Here is a 19,200-nt window from a genome sequence, read left to right as displayed (position 1 = left end):
GTAAATGCGAAGTCAACATATCCATTCGAAGAGATGGACCTTTTTCGGAGCGGCCCGGGCTTATCTACCGCTAGCTCCGCGGCACGGCGCTGCTGTCAGTTGTTGAAGATGACGGTTGTGGTTCACACGTTCATGGCATACGAGCAACTAAGTGTGATTTGTTTTCTATGGAGCAAGGGACGAACGCCCATCAAATTCCACAGGGAAATGCTGTCCACGTATGGGTAAAGGTGTCTCGCTGTGAGATGTGTGAGGTGCTGTTGTTGTGAGTCCGCAAAAGGCCGTGAAGACTTGCATGACAATGAGCTTTCGGGGATGCCGCGTGCGTCGCTGACTGACCACAGGGGTATCTCAAATTTAGTGCAGCGATGGGACAAATGTGTTAGCCGGTGTGGGAACTATGTGAAAAAATAGTGTAAGGTACGCAGAATAGTACGTATATTTGTAATTACCTGTATGTCCCTTATCTTGGCTAATAAAAAATAGGGGCAAAGACTTTCTGATTCGCCCTCGTAGATAGCTCGCACTGATGTCATCGTAGCCGCCATGCTGTTGCACCGACGCAGTGATAAGCTGGGTCCGTGACATCACGTGAAAGCTAGTAATATCTTGAACGTTCTTTTTAAACGCTCTTTCTGTAGATGCTGGCAAAAATAGCTATGATATCATGAGTAGTTCAAAACGACAAGCAGTCTCACTGGTGTTGAAATGGCGATAGATAATAGAGGCGGTACAGGACGAGGATACGAGCAAAATTAGACACACCGCATCATCATAGAGTGACGTCAGACACAGGCAAATTATTTCAGAGCACATCCTTTACGCCTTGCGGAATATCCCGGACATCCACTGCCGGCTTTCCAACGCGGAACGTAGACATTCGTTCGCCCCGCGTTGACGTTCCGAGACAATTGCCAGCAGAACTTGACATAGTGGCTTCTGAGCGGCCACAGCTATCTCACCGGCCTGTTCAAAAGCACTCTTTCTTCCCCGAAATGTGTACAGTACCAACCGGCCCAAGTTAGCAGTCTGTAATCAAACAGTTGTCACGCTGTAGGTATACCTAAGCAGCTGCGCGCTACTCGGAACTCACGAGTTCCTTTCGCAACTTACTGCCGCCGCTAACAGCGCGCGGTCTCGTGCGCCATGCCCCACTTTCCGAGAGCGCGTTGATACAGTCTTAAATTAAATTATGGGGTTTTACGTGCCAAAACCACTTTCTGATTATGAGGCACGCCGTAGTGGAAGACTCCGGAAATTTCGACCACCTGGGGTTCTTTAACGTGCACCTAAATCTAAGTACACGGGTGTTTTCGCATTTCGCCCCCACCGAAATGCGGCCGCCGTGGCCGGGATTCGATCCCGCGACCTCGTGCTCAGCAGCCTAACACCATAGCCACTGAGCAACCACGGCGGGTTGATACAGTCTTACGTGGGCTTTATGTGCGACACAACTCTCACATAGAGCTAGTTCAAGTTCTATACTTTTATAATGAAAGCAAGATCCTGCCAGGCGAAAAGGAGAAATAATCTGAAGTTATCCAAGAATCTAGGGCACCCAAACTTTTTGACTGACTGCTGCTCTACATTTGGTCCGCAATGCCATGTTTATTCTACGCGCCTAACCACCCGCTGGACACGAAGTTTGCGTCACTGCCCCTGACCTTAGTCTCCGTTAACTTGAATTTCGCCGCCAAGTTGCATCGCCTGTGCCCACGACTTGAACAGCAACGTCAAGCATGTCATAAAAGGATGCCTCCTTCTGGGTGCCTCTACTACGTCCTTGATGACCTTATACTTGGCGGCAGCAATGTCTAAACGGAAGCTTTTTGTTCTGCGCCCGAAGAGTCGCGAAGCAGGTCGTCTTCGTGCCACATGATATCCATCGTAAAGTGGCTGCGACCGCAGCGTCGGCACGCAGGGTTCGCACGGTCGTGCTCGATGAACCTCGTGTCCACAGCTCTGTGAACGAACGGATCGAGGTTGGAATGGTTCGTGCGCAGTGCTCCGCGAGCGTGTGAATCAATGTATGTCACAATAAACACTCTCCCGCTCTCTTGGGTCCCTTGGAACGCCGACTGTGTTACCACGAACGCTATACTCGCGCGCAGTGCAGTTCAAAACGGCAAAGAAATGCGCGCGCCGAGTCCACTCATGGAGGGCCACTATGAATTCGGGTCGCGGGTGACAGCAACTTTGAAATATTGCCCGATAATCAGTTTCCGGATTGCCGTGCGCTACCATCGCTCTTTCCCTGCCTGCGCGCAGCTCGCGGGGCAGCTCTCTTGCGGATACTTTTCGGCGTGCCTTTTAAAGCGGCGACTCACGAAATGCGCTACTCCCTGTCGTTCATCATTCTTATTCGTTTTCGCGCTGCGCACGCGTGCGCGCCGTGCCCGTTGCGGCGGGACTCCTTGGCGCTCATTGAAAAACCGCCCGTAATCGATTTGACGGGCGCACCATTAGGGGCCAAACACGCGGCTTCAATTTTATGTCTTGTGTTCTTTGTTGTTGTCGAAAGAGTTGCCTGGCTACGATGCATGCAAATGACTCACACTGCGTTCGCGTACCACATATCTTGCACCCTCGTGGCGATGGCAGACTCGCCGTCCCGCGAGGCCACGTTCCTAACCGGTAACAATCGGACCGACTGACCAACGAAACAAAAGCTGGCTCGGCGCCCTCTGGTGCTGATGAATTGCATCGAAGGGGCGGCGCGCGAACGTCAAAACAGTACGCGCTGCAATGCGTTGTGCTTGGTCTGTGACAGAAGAAGCTATAAAAACTGAGCGCGGGAAATGAAGAGCAAACTAATCTAACATGTGACGCACCGTGAGATACCACCTTATCAATGTGCGCAGTTATAGTATTCAAGTGATTCAAGGCAAAAGAAGAGATAAAGAAATATACTATAGCTGCTGATTCATTTGCAAGCAAACGGAACGCCTGCAATATTGCAATGAGCTCTGTGAACGAAAAACGCACGAAATTACGAACGATGATGAAGGGGAATGATGAAAGAGCTAGCATTTGCATGTATACAAAACAAACAACAAAGGCGACGTAATAAGTGCGTGCATAATAGTGTGCACGAGCCTCTACTTACAGAAAATATGGTTCCACGTAGCAACATGCAAAATAGTTAGCAGGACCAGGCATTTAAACGAGGCAGATGCTTAGTAGTAAGATGGTACTGACGTGTTGTATTGATGACGCTCTCGTGCCGTTCACTGTGATATTTTTTTTGTGTGTGTATCCGGTTAACTAGCTCGGTTGGCGTGATCAAAATTACCAAAATGACCAAAAATTTGAATTTTAAACGCATCCACTTACGTTGCGTAGAGCTTTAAACCGATGGTCCGATGGTTCCGGCCTCCCAAATACCACTATCCCGTTCCTACTCTTTAAGCCGTCTGAATGTAGCCTGCCGCTCAGGGAGAGCACGAGTAATCGCTTGCTCGAGCTGCGCGCGACTATGCTTTTGCACATTCTCACGGTAACGGCCGATAGCATAAGCGGCGGTAAATCTCCAGACGCCACTAATTGCATGAAGAAAAAAAAATTCTTTAGGATGGCGATATCCCTCTCTTGCCACCAACTTCCTTGTTTGACGCTGCATGCAAATTTCTAGCGGAAGCATCTTCCGTATATGCGCAGCATTTCAAATTAATTGGGTTACGTTTAACAAACTCGGCATGCAACCACCATAGGTGATATCTTCCTCGCGCTCGACGCGGTCGAACGACATGCTTTTAGCTATGTCCGGGAACAACGGGTCAGCTTTCTTGCAAGTGCGCCTCCTTAGCGTGAGCAGGTGTCCTTGTAGTTTGTAACTGTTTGTCATACTATTTCATTTCTTGTTTGCAACAGCAGTCATTAATGGTAGCATTAATAACATTCACTAGTTGCAAAAGTTATTGTCCGTTTCTAATGCGGCTCGTTTACCAACTCCAAAACATCCAAAGCGATCGACCTCTACTAACACAGCTGTATTATCACTATCAGCAGTAGAGTGAGGCCAGGTGCCACTTCAATAACCTTAATTAGGTCGCTTCTATTCTAAAAGCACATCCAGGTAAAAAATAATACAATGAAGACAAAAAAGCACCTGCGGTACAGTCTACCTGCGGTATCCTACCGCGGTATCCTGCGGTACAGCCTACCGGTCATCTCCAACACCTGCAGAACTAACCTGAATATAATCCAAAGCATCCAAGCCCAAGCCCTCAAGATATGCCTTGGTCTACCACGCAGTGCGTCAACCACTGAAGTTATTGAAGTCAAGATTACACTATTAGAACGCACATTGCCATTGAAACAACACGTGTGCCCATAAGACACTTCACTCGGACTCCTACCCACCACCTTGCAAGTTTCCCAGTGGAAAGGCCCCACACGACATTCAATGCTACTGTCTTCGCGCAACGTGCCTCTCTCATGGTGTGTGAGCCGTACTCAAGTAAACCTTACAATCTCAGGACTTCGGAAAAAGTCGGACTTGCCGTCATCAGCACTCAAGCAAATAACCTTACTTGCACGAGAAATACAGCGACTGCAAACATGTCTATACTGATGGATCAACTACATCAACCAGTTCCGGTGGCACTGTAGTTATACCAACAATGAGAATAACCCAGAGGTTCAAGACTTTCCATATCACTACGTATACATCTGCAGAGCCCGCGCCCCTCCGCGACGCGCTTCATGTGACAAACGCTGAAAGTCCTCGAAAATGGGCAGTCTTCTGCGATTCAAGGCCGGCCTTGCAATGTGTGCAGTCGTTTCTCCGACATAGAACTCACGATCATCACTTGCGAAATCGTTGAACTTGTCCATCACTTGACAGAAAAAGGCCATGATATCTCTTTTCAATGGATACCAAGTCATTGCGGTATGATTGGAAATGATGCAGATTAGGCAGCTCGAACGTCTAACCAAGAAGACCGCTGCGTACCCATTCCTCTCTAAAGGACCGACGCTGCGAGGCAACTTCGCATTATAGCACGCACGCTTTCCTTAGCAGAGTGGAATGCCGCACATACAAGGCGCACAAGACTGCACAGACTAAACCTTTCACTGCAACTCAAACCTTCGGCCGGACTGCAAAGGCGCGAAGCGTCTCTTCTGTGTCGGTTATGGCTTGAAATTGCCTTCACGAACGCCTACTCAGCACTAATTAGAATGGCTGATAGTTCTGCATCTGATGCTTGCGGATGCGAAGAGAACATTGACCACTTATTGTGCCACTGTCCTCAATTTAAAGCACAAAGATATTTTTTGTCCGACACATTGAGTAAATTAGATTATTGTCTTCTGCGTGAACAAACAGTACCATAGCACCGTCCCCACCGATCGTCGGCTCCGAAGGTAGCGAAGGCACTTTTGCGCTTTCTCAGAACGTCCAGTTTGCGCGAGCGGCTTTAACTCAAGTACTGTCCATGCACGTATTTATATATTCTCTCTCCCTTCTCTCTTCCTCTTCTCCCTTCCCCCAGTGTAGGGTAGCCAACCAGACTCTTGACTGGTTAACATCCCTGCCTTCCTTATATTCCTCTCTCTCTCTCTCTCTCGCTCTTATCGAGGGAAGACTGTTGCCTCACAGAGGTATACGGGGGACAGAGAAGTACGGCACGTGCATAAATACCTTCGAGGCCTCTTTACTCCTGGTGTCGCAGCGGCACATACCCATTCTGGGGGACTGTCCGAGCATGGGCACACTCCCAAGGGCCCATACCAAGCGGCCAAAGTCATTGTCAACTAGGCAGAACAGCAGCCAGTGGCGAGTCGTATATTCTGGCACATAACCGTTGCTGCAGTCTTGACCACTAGACAAATTCGGCCATTGGGTGTGTGCGCCACCCGGTATATGCCAGCATAGGGCAATTTTGACCACTGGGCATATGCTGCTGGGTCCAAATAGACAACTTGGACCACTGTGTATGTGCAAGCATAGATAGAATAAACTTTATTCTCCAACGGATAAGCTGATCTACCCACCCCCCGACAAGCAGGTCAGGGGGCGGGTGCCGCCGCTCGGATGCAGGCTGAGAGGTCTTGGGTCCCAGCAGCCTCTTCAGCCAGTTGGAAGAGCCGGAGCTGGTGGAGCTCAGAGTGCGAGCTGCGCAGCAGGGTCTCCCAGGTGTCCCTACTACCAACATTGTGCGTCCCCCCGGGAGACTACGGGCATTCCAATATTATGTGGTCGAGGGTCCCTCTCGCTCCACAAAGATTGCACCTATCGCACCTGGCCTCGGGGAACATGTGGTTCGCTATAAGTTTGTAGTCGTCTCCACGCGACTGCTTATCTATTGTTTAATTTCGGGTCTGGCGGGGATGCCATTCTTCGATCCAATGAATAATGCTGCGTGATCTCCCCATATTTTAACATGCGCTCTCCGCTGCCTCGGTCATCGAGGGGCCCAATATCGGCTCGGCGGTAAAGATCTCGAGCCAGATCGTGGGGCGCCTCGTTGCCGGGGACGGCTTCGTGCTCTGTAGTCTAAATCATTTGAATTTTTCTATTTAACTTTCTGTGGCCTAGGATTCTGGCCGCTAAGAGCGAGATCCTTCCCTTGCTAAAATTTTGTATAGCAGTTTTGCTGTCACTGATCACAAATTTCGCGTCCGTTCCAGCGCAAGCTAACGGGATAGCAATTTCCTCGGCAACTTCTTTGCTCCGCCCTCGCAGAGTGGCAGTTGTCACGGGATTGCTCAAACCTCTGACGGTCGTTGCCACCGTGAAACCGCTGCCACTTCCCACCTCATGTTCCGAAATTTCAGCAAATCTAATTTGTAATGCTTCGGCTCGTTTTTGCCTCCTGTCTTTCTTATATATGTTCCGGGTGCATGTTTTTTTGCATGGGGGGGGGGATAATAAGATTTTTTTCTGACTTCCCTATCTACCTCCACGTTTTTGGTGGGGCCTATATCTGGATTTATTCCAACTTTGGTCAATATGGGTCTTCCTGTCCTCGAGGTGCTAAGTCTCTCAATTTTAGAGGTTCGCCCCACTTCCGCCAGTTCTGCCCGTGTGTTGTGCACCCCTAGAGCCACCAGTCTCTCTGTGGATGTGCACATGGACAGTCCCAGTGCTCTTTTTACGCATTTTCTCATTAGAGAAGCAGTCTTTTCTCTTTCCATCGCTTCCAATTCGAGATATGGCGTTGCGTAGCTCACCCGGCTGAAGATGTAAGCGTGTATTAGTTTAATCAAATTATTTCCTTTAACCCACGACCTTTGCTGGCCACCCGCCTAATTAAGCTCAGGGTCTGCATAGCGGGTTTCTGCAGCCTCTTGACGGTCTCGCCATTATGGCCGTGTGACTGGAGAATCAGATCCAAAATACTGATTTGCTCGACTATTGGTACCTCCTTACCCTCCACATTAATTTTGATCTCCAACGGTGCCTTGCACCTTAAGTGCTTCGGATTGTATATAAACAATTCTGATTTCTGCGGCGAGCACGCTACCAGGTATGTGCCACTGCGTATGTGTGCCGGACACCATCATTGGCCCTTCTCTCAAAATGGTGTCTGCCATAATGACACAAGAGCTATAGAGGCCTTCAGTGTATTTATTTATGTATCGTAGCACATAATTCTTATTCATACATAAATGTTTCCCTAAGACAGCTACCACCATAGGTGCGACTAGCACTAGATCCCTTGCACTAGGCGCATTTTATGGCGCGCCTGAAACGTTGTCATAATCTAAATATATAGTTGAATTATGAAAAGCATTTAAAAGAAAATTTGAATTGTTTGATGAATACGTGCAGTAGAAATAAGTGGTGTTGCAGTAAAGAAGGGACCTGCCTTGGTGGCGTAGTAGCTTTGGTGTTGCACTGCTAAGCCCGAGGGCTCGGGATCAGATACCGGCCGCGGCGGCCGCATTTCGATGGAGTCGAAATGCAAAACAGCCTGTGTACAAAGAACCCCAGGTGGTCAAAATCAATGCGGTGTCCCCTACTACCGCGTGCCTCATAATCATATCGTAATTTGGACACCTAAAATTTCTTAAGTTAATTTAAATTTCAAAGCAACGAAGTGCGCAGAGCCATCCAGAGCAGGTAGCGTGCTTACGCTGAATATAGAAACATCGTTGATCCGATAAAAAATACCCTAAAAAAGTTAAAATAGTAATGAGGTTATTATTAAACAGGCCAAACAAACAATTCATCTATCCGTTCGCCATTAAAAAAACCAACCGAAATAATTCTGGCGGATTATCAAAATGAACGGAAGAGACGAAGTATCTATTCCTGCATCATAACGACACAGTTACGATAACTTTGCTAAAAGAAAGAGTCTTAACTCCTGCTTTTTTTCGGTGTTTGCATGCCCTGAAGCTGAAGGAATTCGATATTAGCAAAGTATCTGGCTGTACATATGAAACACACCACACTCAATCACCGGGGATTACAGCCGGCTGATAGCGGATTGAATAAAGGTAAGGCAGCTGGCACAGATGATTTGCTTTCTGTCTTGCTTTTGCTGTGTGCTCGCTCGGTTTCCAGATATCGGTGTCTTTCTTTATTTATCAAACTCGCTCGAAGAAAGTGTCTTGCTTGATACAACGCGAAACATTTTAACAATGTTTGAAATTATATAGGCCCATTTCATTCACTTGCGTCGTTTACAAAAGGCGTGAATATGTTCTTTTCATTACGATTATTGGATCAATCGAATACGTACTCTTTATTAAATCCCCCCAAACGACCAAATACATGACTATCGTAGTGGCCTCTCTTGTGTTACCCAGCTTGTGAAACCAACTCATCAATTAGTAATTGCACTGGATGAGGGCCACCGAGTATATGCAAGTTTTGTTGGCTTTAAAAATATTTTCTTTTATTTCCTCTTCTTTCTGTACGGTTCGAAAAACAACTACGAGTATATTGATATAGTGTATACAGCTCAGAGTTATATGCATCATACATTCAGATGAGGTTAGCTTGACCTACCTCAGCGATATTACAGGGTTTCGTATTGGCCCCTTTATTGATCCTGATTTAAATAAACGATATTTGCAGTGTTGTGCGTTATTCTGCGCATTTATTCGCAGACGATCCTGTTTAACGAGTTAACCGTGACTTAGGTGATTGTGTCGCCCTGCAGCGTCCTTTAGACAAACTTGTTGACTAGTGTCGCCGTTGGCACTAGCATAATATGCAATACGTGTGTCATTTACGGGAAAACGGTATGCGCATGAATTCCGTTAAATAAAACTGTAGTCACCGGTGTGCGCGAGTTTACGCACCATGGCGCATCTGTCCCCCCGACGTTAATGGCACAGCCGTATCTGTTATGTCAGAGTCAACCCCTGTCAAGCACTAGGCGGTGAAGATATGCGAGGCGTTGTCCTACGGCAACAAGCAAGCTATATATCGTGGCAAAACAAACGTGCAAATTCACACACGAGTGCGCTGTTGTGTCGTGGCGTCGCGGGGCGCTCCACGCGTTCCCTGTGGAGTGACGCGGAACCGCATGCAGTGCACGAGCCCGCCTCGCAGCCTTGACTCCAAGTGTGTCGCCTGCCCCGTTGGCCTCGACAGACGAGATGGTGCGTGCTTACATCGCATTCTCACAGTCGCTTTCACTAATCGCCTGTTTAAAATTTCGCAGTGTACTACTACTCCGATGCCGAACAGATGCAGTGTTCGCTATAGGGCCTGGCACACATAAATCGTACGTGGTAGCACTTCGTAAGCTCAAGCGACATGAGGAGTTCGTTTAAACCTTTGTGGAGGTGCATGGCTTGAACTGCGAGATGTTTTCGGACCTTGGGGGGACGCTGCTTCAGCATTTCGCGCGACAAAGGCACGTTTGACTTTTTTTAAGCGGCACCGGTCTAAGAGTATTCCGCGATTCACTTCGTTCGCGTGTTTCTTTCGGTTACACACCGTTTCCTGCTTTTTCGTTACATCTTCTCGTCTTCTTTTTTTTCATTCATGAATGTTTTTAAACATTTTATCTTTGTCTTCTGTGCTCGTAGCTCTTAAATACCTTTATTTTATAATTAATTTATTTCATCTTTCAGCCTAAAGCTGTCTGGAGTAGCAAGCTAGAAGTTTCGGTGGGCTTTAATGTCCAGCTATAATTAAAGTATTTCTTTCTCTCTTTCTCTAATGCCGTATAGGACTCATGATTAAAAAAAAATAAATCGAGAAACTAAAAAACCGATGCCAAGTCTAGCAGTTCATTTTGTATTCAGCAATTCACAAGCTACTTTATTGTGTTACGTGCGAAGCAGAGTCTCAGCCGGGGCTTACTCGAAATGAGTAGCAACTAAGATTAAAATGGTTTCATAATATATTTGTTGCAGTGCTGCTGTAAAACGAGGTGGCTACGTATTTCAGCGCCAATATACCTCTTCCCAATATGATCATGTAAATAATGTTAGGGAACTTAAGAGTTGTACAACTTTTATCACCACGATTATAAACATGTTTTTTTTTCTTCTCTGCTTTGGCACGTGTTTGAATTGCAAGTAATCTTTTACCGTCGATAAGGGTTCTGTATCTGAAGATTTTTGTAAATCTGATCAAGTCCCCTAATTATAGGTGATGATCGGTAATGGCATTTCCTCCGAAGCGGGATGGCAACGAGTAGCCATCTGACCTGTGTGACCTACTAACGTGCTAGCTTTCTGCCTATCGCTGCTTTATCTAGTAGAGTTACATACGTCAGTGACGACTCGGTCATCATCTCTTCCCCGCTTTGTTTTCCACCAAGGCTCGAATCGTGTCTTGCTGATTTGCATCACTGACCAGTTAACGCGCCCATCAGCCCTAAACCATAGCGCTTCTGGAAGGCAGGCATTCCCTTCGATTCTCGCTTGATGGATATCTTCGCGTTCCATTACAATGTGCTGCGTTGTCTAGGATTTTTGCTCTACCGCAGACACAAATTTCACCCGGTTGCGAATATGTGTTACTGAGTCACTTGTGGCTCCGCGTCGAGTACGCAAAGGCCTGTTCTTTCCTCACGCGTGTGTGACGAGTCTATCGACCATTTCACTTACATATGTTCCCACAACGACGACCAGCGCCTTTGTTTTATTATTAAGATTAAAATGAGGAGATCAGCCGTTGTCGCAGTTTGCTGGCAACAGCTAATTCTTGTCACCTAATAATTAAATCTTATAAGATAATATAAAGAAAAATATAAAAGTAACGTTTGAATAAACCAGACAAAATAGCGACACTTAAGGGGGAATTCAGCTGCGAAACGCTTCAGTTGAAACAATGTTAAGGGATTTACATGCCTATGTTTCACAGAGACGAAAGGAGGAGACACACAGTGCTGTGCTTTCAACATTATGACAGCGTCTTAAAAGAAGTATTAAAGTGATGTTAGTGCTTTACGATGCAGTGCTTTTGATGGCGCCTTCTACAACGTACCACGTTAAATCACCAGGATTTAACATCATTTTCGGTGATAAGTATTTGTACCGTAGCCACATGTGTCGCAAGTCCGGAAAGCGATGCATGTATTGCTACAGTTCTTGCAGTTAACAGACCTCACTTAGCGACCACAGTTTCGTTTGCATGGTCGGATGGATTAATGAATGAAAGGAAACCTTATTACATGATTAGGGAAAATTTATACATCCATAGCCAAAATGGCTAGTGACCAGTTCAATGCAAACACTGACTGGCAACACCGTACAGACTGTTACTAGTAATAAATACAAGCAACTGCTATACATAAGAACTCATTAGTACACAGTTATTTGTACACCACAAACAACCACGCCATAATAAACAAAAAAATAAACCCAGACCTCAAAAATCAACGTACAGCCATATGCGTCGTTGCAGAAGTTTTAGTTCCTGATTTTAGTTTCTCCATCAACAACAAGCGCTCCCAGCTGAAGCAAGCGCAGTTAGTCTTTTGGTCCCTGTCTACGTACGGGCTGTAAGTGATGTTTGAAACAATGGAATACCAACTAGCCCGTACCCAAAGCCTGCTGCAGTTATAGGAGAGTGCGTTTGGACTATGCGAGAGTGTGCGTTATGCGCGTGCCTGCGTATGAGTGCGTGTGTGCGTTTTTCTGTGGCCGAATACCTGTTCAAAATTGCATGCGAAGTTTGTAGTACGGTAGGCTATGCTAAGAGTTCAAATTTCAATGTGTTATTGCACAGAAGAAAACGATTAGCGAAGTAGGTGCAGTGTCACGTGGAATATTCCAGCTGTTTTACAACTTCAAAGACTGCGCTCGAGATGGCAAACAGTTGTTTCAAAACGGCTCTTTTTTAAGAAAGTGACAAAATCAGGCCTACAATAATACATACAACTCACCGATTTAACACGCAAACATGGTGATCGACTTCGGTGCTTGCGTATTCGTGGTAATATTTACAATTAAAACTACTAGTGCACCACGTGGTTGTGGATCAGCGAGACCACACTGTAACGTCCCTAATTTAATACTATGGCGCATTCGTTATCTGCAAATTTTATTTCCCTTTTGTAGCCAAGCGTGTACTTCTCTCCCCTCTGTGCGAAATGCGAAAACTAATAAGGAGGATGGTACCGGTTTCGAGATAGGCGCGATCAACCTTGCGGTAACAATGCACTGTCGTTCCACTTATCTTTCTTACTAAATGTTATTTCTTGCATTGAAGTACAAAAATCACTGCTGCGCAAATGTATTCCGTCAAACAGTTTAGGAGGAAACAGGTGTCATCCTGAGAAATCGTTCCAAGTCAATACGCGTTGCGAACTCAGCGGCTACAATTCGTTAAGTTCCATATGTGCCAAAATGTAACTAGTTAGAAACATTAATGATGCTAATTTGTCGGTTATGCATTTTGATTTCACCTGCAAGCAATGTCCGCCTCTTGGAATAATCTAGCTCAAGGAATAGAAATGGGCTGTCTTGTGCCACAGGCGATTTCTGATGATGATGATGAAGACGACGACGACGACGACGACAATAACAACAATAATAAATTAAGAAAAAAAAACAGCTGGTATGTACAGGCAACTAACAGTTGATGACTGCATTGCCTCTTGGATTTGGTTGTTAAAATCGAGCCCCTGCGTTTGTAGTGTTCTTCTCGTTCGAACATACAAATTATACAACACTGCTTTTGGCCGATTGTAGTCGTTCATCACGCTTCGGTTCAGGCGAATAGGTATACGAGGAAGTCGAACCATCGATCTCAAGATTTCAGCCCCGAAATTCCGGCAACACAGCCGCGTCGCGCTAGCGATGAAAGCATCACATTTACATTGGGCGTCAGTCATCGAGGGTTTTTCATGGGGCTCAGTGCGTGCACCACACCACACTGCTGACCTAAGCGCGGTGACTACGTTCGTTCGCGTAAACTGCGGTGTGCTCTTCGCTTTTAACGGCGTTCCCACTGCGCTACGCGTACTCTATGCGCGAGTAACGGGTTCGTGACGAAAACATAAAAAAAAAATTAATGCAGCCATAGTACGTGTCTGCTGGAGCATGCAAGCTGCATGTTTCTTCAGCATTGTCGAGGAATTTTCAGGAGCTCGTCAATTGAATTTGGAGTTCTCTCAAATTGCCGGGAGCGGCAAAGGGTTCATAAGGTCACGCGGGAGGCGCGAAACATATTGAATAGTTGGAGACTCCTAACTGCTGTTCCCTGTCGTTGAGTTAAGAGAATGAAAGAGCTACTAGAGTCCGGAGTTAGATTTTGAAAGGCATTTTAATGCGAAACACGATACCTTTCCGCCTTATGATGGTGATGTGTTGCTTGATGTGCGACCACGCAGAACGTACACACACACACACACACACACACACACACACACACACACACACACACACACACACACACACACACACACACACACACACACACACACAAAACTAGCCCATTGTCACACTTATATTCCATCTGTACTGCAACAAGGTGCCCGGAATGAGGTCAAATCGCATTCGCGCGGCAATGGGTATTTTCTCGTCGACCTCGCGATTAGACCCGACCGCGTGCTGTAAACAAGATCAGCAATCGTAATTTTAACGATAGCCGGCCACGCTGGTCATTAAATTTTAAGCTGCTTTCGCGTTGTCACCGCAGCGGTCACCTTTTCTTTTACTTCCTCTTCTCGCCCTCTTTGCCTCTCTTAATGCAATCTCAAGACTTGGATGCGGCGCTGTCCAGATACCATCTTCTCCACTTTACGGCCGGACAGGCAGGCGTCGGACAGCGGGTGCGTAGCCAACGCGTATAGCTGCAGCGCATCCTCTTGGGTTACTGGGTCTATATTTGAAACCATAGAACCACGAACAGTGCTTCATGCTGAAGTTGTTCTTGTACAGTCACAAATGTGTAAAATACGGCGCCTTAACAAAGTTGTGAGGGTGTTATTGCTTTTTTTCTCGACCTGTATTGAGCAGTGCGCGTGATGCATGTCTCAAAAAACATGTCAGAAAGAAGATGCTGCGCCCATGCATGTGACTATCTATTGTACTTGTTTCTGCAGAAGGAGTATATCCATACTTTAGAAGTACTCTCAACAGTATAAGTAGACGCTTTCTAAGATACCTTAGAAAAAACAAAAATATTTTGTTTCTTTTGCTCATTTTAACGCAATGAGTGTTTGATTTAGTTTACTTACTGTAAGACCCGAAATGTGGACAAGGAATATCGCGGGGAACTTGGCCCAGACAGTATATCTACGGAACAATATTTGGCGCGCCTGCTGTTTACTGCATAAGAAAGAGAACGGGACTAGCCAGCATCTCTTACCATGTCAGCATTTTGTCTGGGCGCACTTAAAAGTAAAAGAGGGCATTAGTAACCAAACCCTACCTCTCTGTCAAGCTATTATCACGCTGGCGCAGTGCTGACTCATGGCGACGGCAAAACCCGCCATCACTCTAAGAGCTGCTGCCGATTGTTCCATGGATTCCTTAAGTACGACTTTTTTCTCTTGCTCTGACACGATGCAAGGTGCATCTCCACTTTAGAATAGCAGGGGCTGCACAATTGACCTATGCACTTTAAGCAGCAGTCGCTAAGCAAATGCTAGCAGCCCCATTTCCCCACCGACCAGCTCAGCACCTCCTAAAAAAGCCAAGGCAGCTTTGAGCCGAGACGTATAATGCGCGAAGTCAGAAAGCCCATCGGAAATCGTGCTTTGAGAAGAAAATTATCGTACCAAGGCGTCGCCAGTGCATGCAGTTTTGTAAGCGCTGTCCTGCCGGCGTATACCATCAAACCTCACGATGTGCAGACCTTCTGTAGTCTAGGAGGTGACCAGCTCGCCAGCTAAGCACATGGCAGAAACGAAAAAAAAAATGTATCTGTTTAGGCGACGAGATCGGCCTCCGACATAATTAGCACTTTAGTGAGCGCGTTTTCAGCTCTCTCGCGTCAATATGGACCCGGTTCTCACGTGAAAGCGCCGCGTGTCGTGTATATTAGACGCGGAAGTAAAGACAAAATGTTTACGTAGGAAATTTAAGTTCGGAAAGCCTGACCAGCGTGGCTTTGAAGCATGCGTTCCTTTACGGATCTCAGACTAACGCGCTGTAATCGTTGTGTGATTCTTTTCTTCTCCTAGCTTCATTAATGGTGCCTTTAAAAAGAAAACGACTGTAAAAGAAATAATTATCTCACAAAGGCAGCACGTGTTCCTCACGTAGCGGTGAGCAAAAAAAAAAAATTGCACGGCAGCTAGAAACGGTACAACTTCAGCAAATCATCTACGAAATGAGCTGAAAAGAATACACGAGTACCGATGTGGCACGAGATATGCAGGGGCACGGAGCGAGCACTGAGTCACCATGCACTGAATATGTATAGTGGATAAGATGCGGTCTGAGATATGCAGGTACAGGATAAAAACGATATACACACCAAATAATGCCGAGGAGCTGGCGGCACATAGTTGCCGACATTTCTAATGGCATCAGAATAAATCACTCACAATCGCGCTCATATAAACAAAAGGAGAAACAGGATGCGCTATACATAACGCCACCCAGTGCTACGAGCAGTGTCAGAGTAAGCTGTAATTAAGTGCGGCACCTGTACGGGCCAAGTATGTTGCTGACCTCCTAGCAATGTACCATAAGATTCAGTGGTTTCCTCAGTGCTGCTTCCGGCGGCCATGGGCCCAGCAGCTCAGTGAGTGACAAAGCTCGATGCGAGTCAAACACATAAAGCTTTTGCCACAAACACTGCCTCTGCGTAGCGGACTCGGGCAAGCAAGGAACAAATGGCGAATGTCCTCGACGTCGAGGCCACAGGAACAAGCACAAGTTTCGATGTGGTACAGGAAATGACTTCTATATGCTACCACGCCGCCGTTGATGCACTAGTGTTTCGGTACTCTTAATTTGCAACCTTGAGATCCAGGGGGTATTTATGAGGGTCCACTACGTAAAGTATTTATTACGTTGTATTTACGGGCGAATCAAGCGGGGCCTCCACAACTCCGTTTGAGCACTTTGAACACCCATGACGCACACATCGATGATGTAAGACGAGATTCCTCATTATGGTGTGCCGCTTGCTACTTCTGCTGTTGTCGGATGACGCTTTCTTGTCCGCTTGGCTCTATCACAGAGCTTCGTCAATAATTACGGCTAGGTCACGGAAGATGCTCTGTTCGGGGTCTTCTTTTTTTCGCGATTTTATTTGTTACAACTTTTTTTTATGGTTCGTACGATATGGCGTCTTCCAAAAGGCGCTTTAAGTTTGCCGAATTTCCTCCTTCTTCTCCTCCTTCATCATGTTAACTTAGTCGAGTGACTCACAAGCTGTATTCACGCACAACTTTCTGCGGCAATGAATGGAAAGTTACGGGGGCCGAGCGTCTGCACATGTGTTACGACACCGACTAATCCGACAGTGTCTACCAGCGGTTTTGGTTTCTCGGGACAGACGCTGAATCTACGTATTGCCCAGATGCGGAAGGAAAAAAGTCGCTAAATAAGTCAATTTTAACATTCAGTCCTGTGTTTTGTCTTATTTAGCTGTTGTAAATAAGGTGCTTATACGTTACTCTCATTCCCAGCTTAAACTAACTCGGATGAAATCTGGGAGTTTTTTCAGAAGCTGCGGCTTGGGCGCGCTTTACACCCATGGCTTTCGCTTCATTGCCACAGAAAGTTGCCGGCGAGTATAGCTCAGTGAAATGGTTCTTACGTAGGACTATTACACCCTCGCGCACTGTTCCACTTAATCTAGAGTCAGCGCTCCGCATGAGACGCAGGCAGCGAATACCTTATTGATAAGAAAACAGCGCGCAAACACGGATGGACGATGGTAATGCTCGTCGGGGTATACAGCGTGTTATCTATTTATCCCCCCCCCCCCCCCCCCAAGAATACGCGCTGAAACGCGACACATGCTTTTCGAGCTTTTCCTTTGCTCACGCGCAATGAAATGCATGTTTCTCGCTGCTGATCATGACTGTAGCACGTCCCAGCTGTCGCGCCTTACTCAATGCAGCTGCAGGCGTCACAGCGCACAAATGGTTGCGGCCAAAAGGAACTGCAACACCTGGGCTGCTCGCGGCTTGACTCCGTGCCATGTCAATCAAGCGCTAAAAACAGCTCCGAAGCACCAGCGGAATCTCAGCATGCCCAGTTCGTGGCAGCTGGCCGCGCGAGCACCAGACAAGGAATTTGACATGAATGTACACGTAGTAAAAAGTAAGTTAAACAAAGCAAGATAAAAGAAAAGGAGCGTCACGGAGTGCTGCGTGCGCGCGTCGGTGCGCACATGTGGCGGGGCGCACTGCGTGTGCGCCGCCACGATACCGCGTAGCACTCATTGGATCTCCACTCTGGTCGGCTCCGCCCCTGCCGTACCATGCTGCTCCGCTACTGCTATAGCCTTGATCGATCGAGATCGATGGGATCACAAACCACGTGCTCTCGTTCCACTCCTTAGGCTTCCACGTACAGGCGCGTTAAATTTTCCTTCCTTCAAAAACGCGCGGTTTTTGAAGCAGAGAAGTTTCGGTATTTCAGAAACTCTACTTCGCGTGCATCCTGGCTCCAAGCGATGCCACATCACTTGTTCACGCGAAAGTACAATTGCAGTGAACGCACTTAGGTATTCTTGCAGCGCGCTTCCAGCTCTGCAGTGCACGTGGAAAAGCCGCCGCACCGTAAATTGCGTTTCCACTAGGGCTTCGTCTTTAGCAACCGCACTTTAAACGGTTGCCGCTCTTGAAGACGGTCAGACACCTTTTAAGTGTCAAACATTTCTTCGCGACGGCGACTCAGTAAGACGAGCAAACAACTAGCGCGTGCGCGAGGACAGCGAGCAGAGCGCACTCACCGGCTCAGTGCAGCACCAGACGGCAGTGGCGAGGCATCCAGTAGTGATGGAGGTCAAGTCGGCACGCGCCGGCGTGGGGCGCCGCCGCGAGTAACGGTGCCGGCAGACCGGAGCAGGAGCACGTGCGCGCGCGCGCTCGGCGACGACGACCCTGCCGGGGGTAAACAACGAAGCGGCGGCGAGCGGGCGGCGGCGGCTACAGCGGCCGTGCGTCCTGGCGCTCCGAGTGGGCGCGAGCGCATCAATGAGCGACGGCGAGTGCGCGCCACGGCCACAGACGGCGCTGCCTCCCCGCTGTCTGGCCTGGCCGGCACACACGACTCGTCTGGCAGGGCGGCCGTTGTTGTTTTGCTGCGAGCCTCCTCCTCCACCTCGCCGCCACCAGCACGCCGCGTGGTGGACCAGGATTAGAAGAGGACTCCGGAGGAAGGGCCGCTGGCTCCCCATCTTCCGCGGCGGCGGCCTCGTCGTTGCTCGAGGAGTGCGTCGGAAGATGCTCGCTCATATTCGCGGGCTCGCCGAACGAGACAGATCCCAGTGGTGGTCGGCCAAAGCGGAGTCCTTTGTGTACGCGCGCCCCGTTTCCCTTGACTAACGATAACGCGCTTCCAGGAAGCAGTGGCTCACGACCAAGCGTCCGTCATTCGTCGTCCTTCCTGTGCATATGACCGGTTGCGCGCTCGGGTCACTGACCGAATCGCCCGCGGAGGAGCTCGAGGAAACATCGTGCGCCGCGTCGTAAAAATCAATCGCTCTACGTATCGTTTATTGTTGCCCATTTTCTAGCTGCCGCATCACAACGGGGGAATAGTAGCAGACAAAAGTCTAGATGAATAATCGGCGTTCCGTACTTCTACGCAGCCGTGTTGTCTGAACGTTTTGCACAAGACACATAGTTTCACAAGTTGCCTACTTCTTCT

General features: G+C 47.7%; 1 protein-coding gene across 2 annotated transcripts in view; it reads right to left on the bottom strand.

Annotated features, from left to right (window-relative positions):
• The window catches only part of LOC135917526 (protein NDNF-like), a 254,547-nt gene extending 235,963 nt beyond the window's left edge, over nucleotides 1-18,584 (bottom strand). For both annotated transcript variants that reach the window (XM_065451104.1, XM_065451106.1), the window contains exon 1: nucleotides 18,281-18,584. The gene's annotated coding sequence lies outside the window, so the exon portion shown is untranslated. The remainder of the gene's footprint in view (nucleotides 1-18,280) is intronic.
• Nucleotides 18,585-19,200: the final 616 nt, after the last annotated feature.

This window comes from Dermacentor albipictus, chromosome 1 (genome assembly GCF_038994185.2).
Source record: "Dermacentor albipictus isolate Rhodes 1998 colony chromosome 1, USDA_Dalb.pri_finalv2, whole genome shotgun sequence".
In the NCBI taxonomy this organism is placed as follows: domain Eukaryota; kingdom Metazoa; phylum Arthropoda; class Arachnida; order Ixodida; family Ixodidae; genus Dermacentor; species Dermacentor albipictus.
This window is presented reverse-complemented; position numbering and strand designations above follow the sequence as displayed.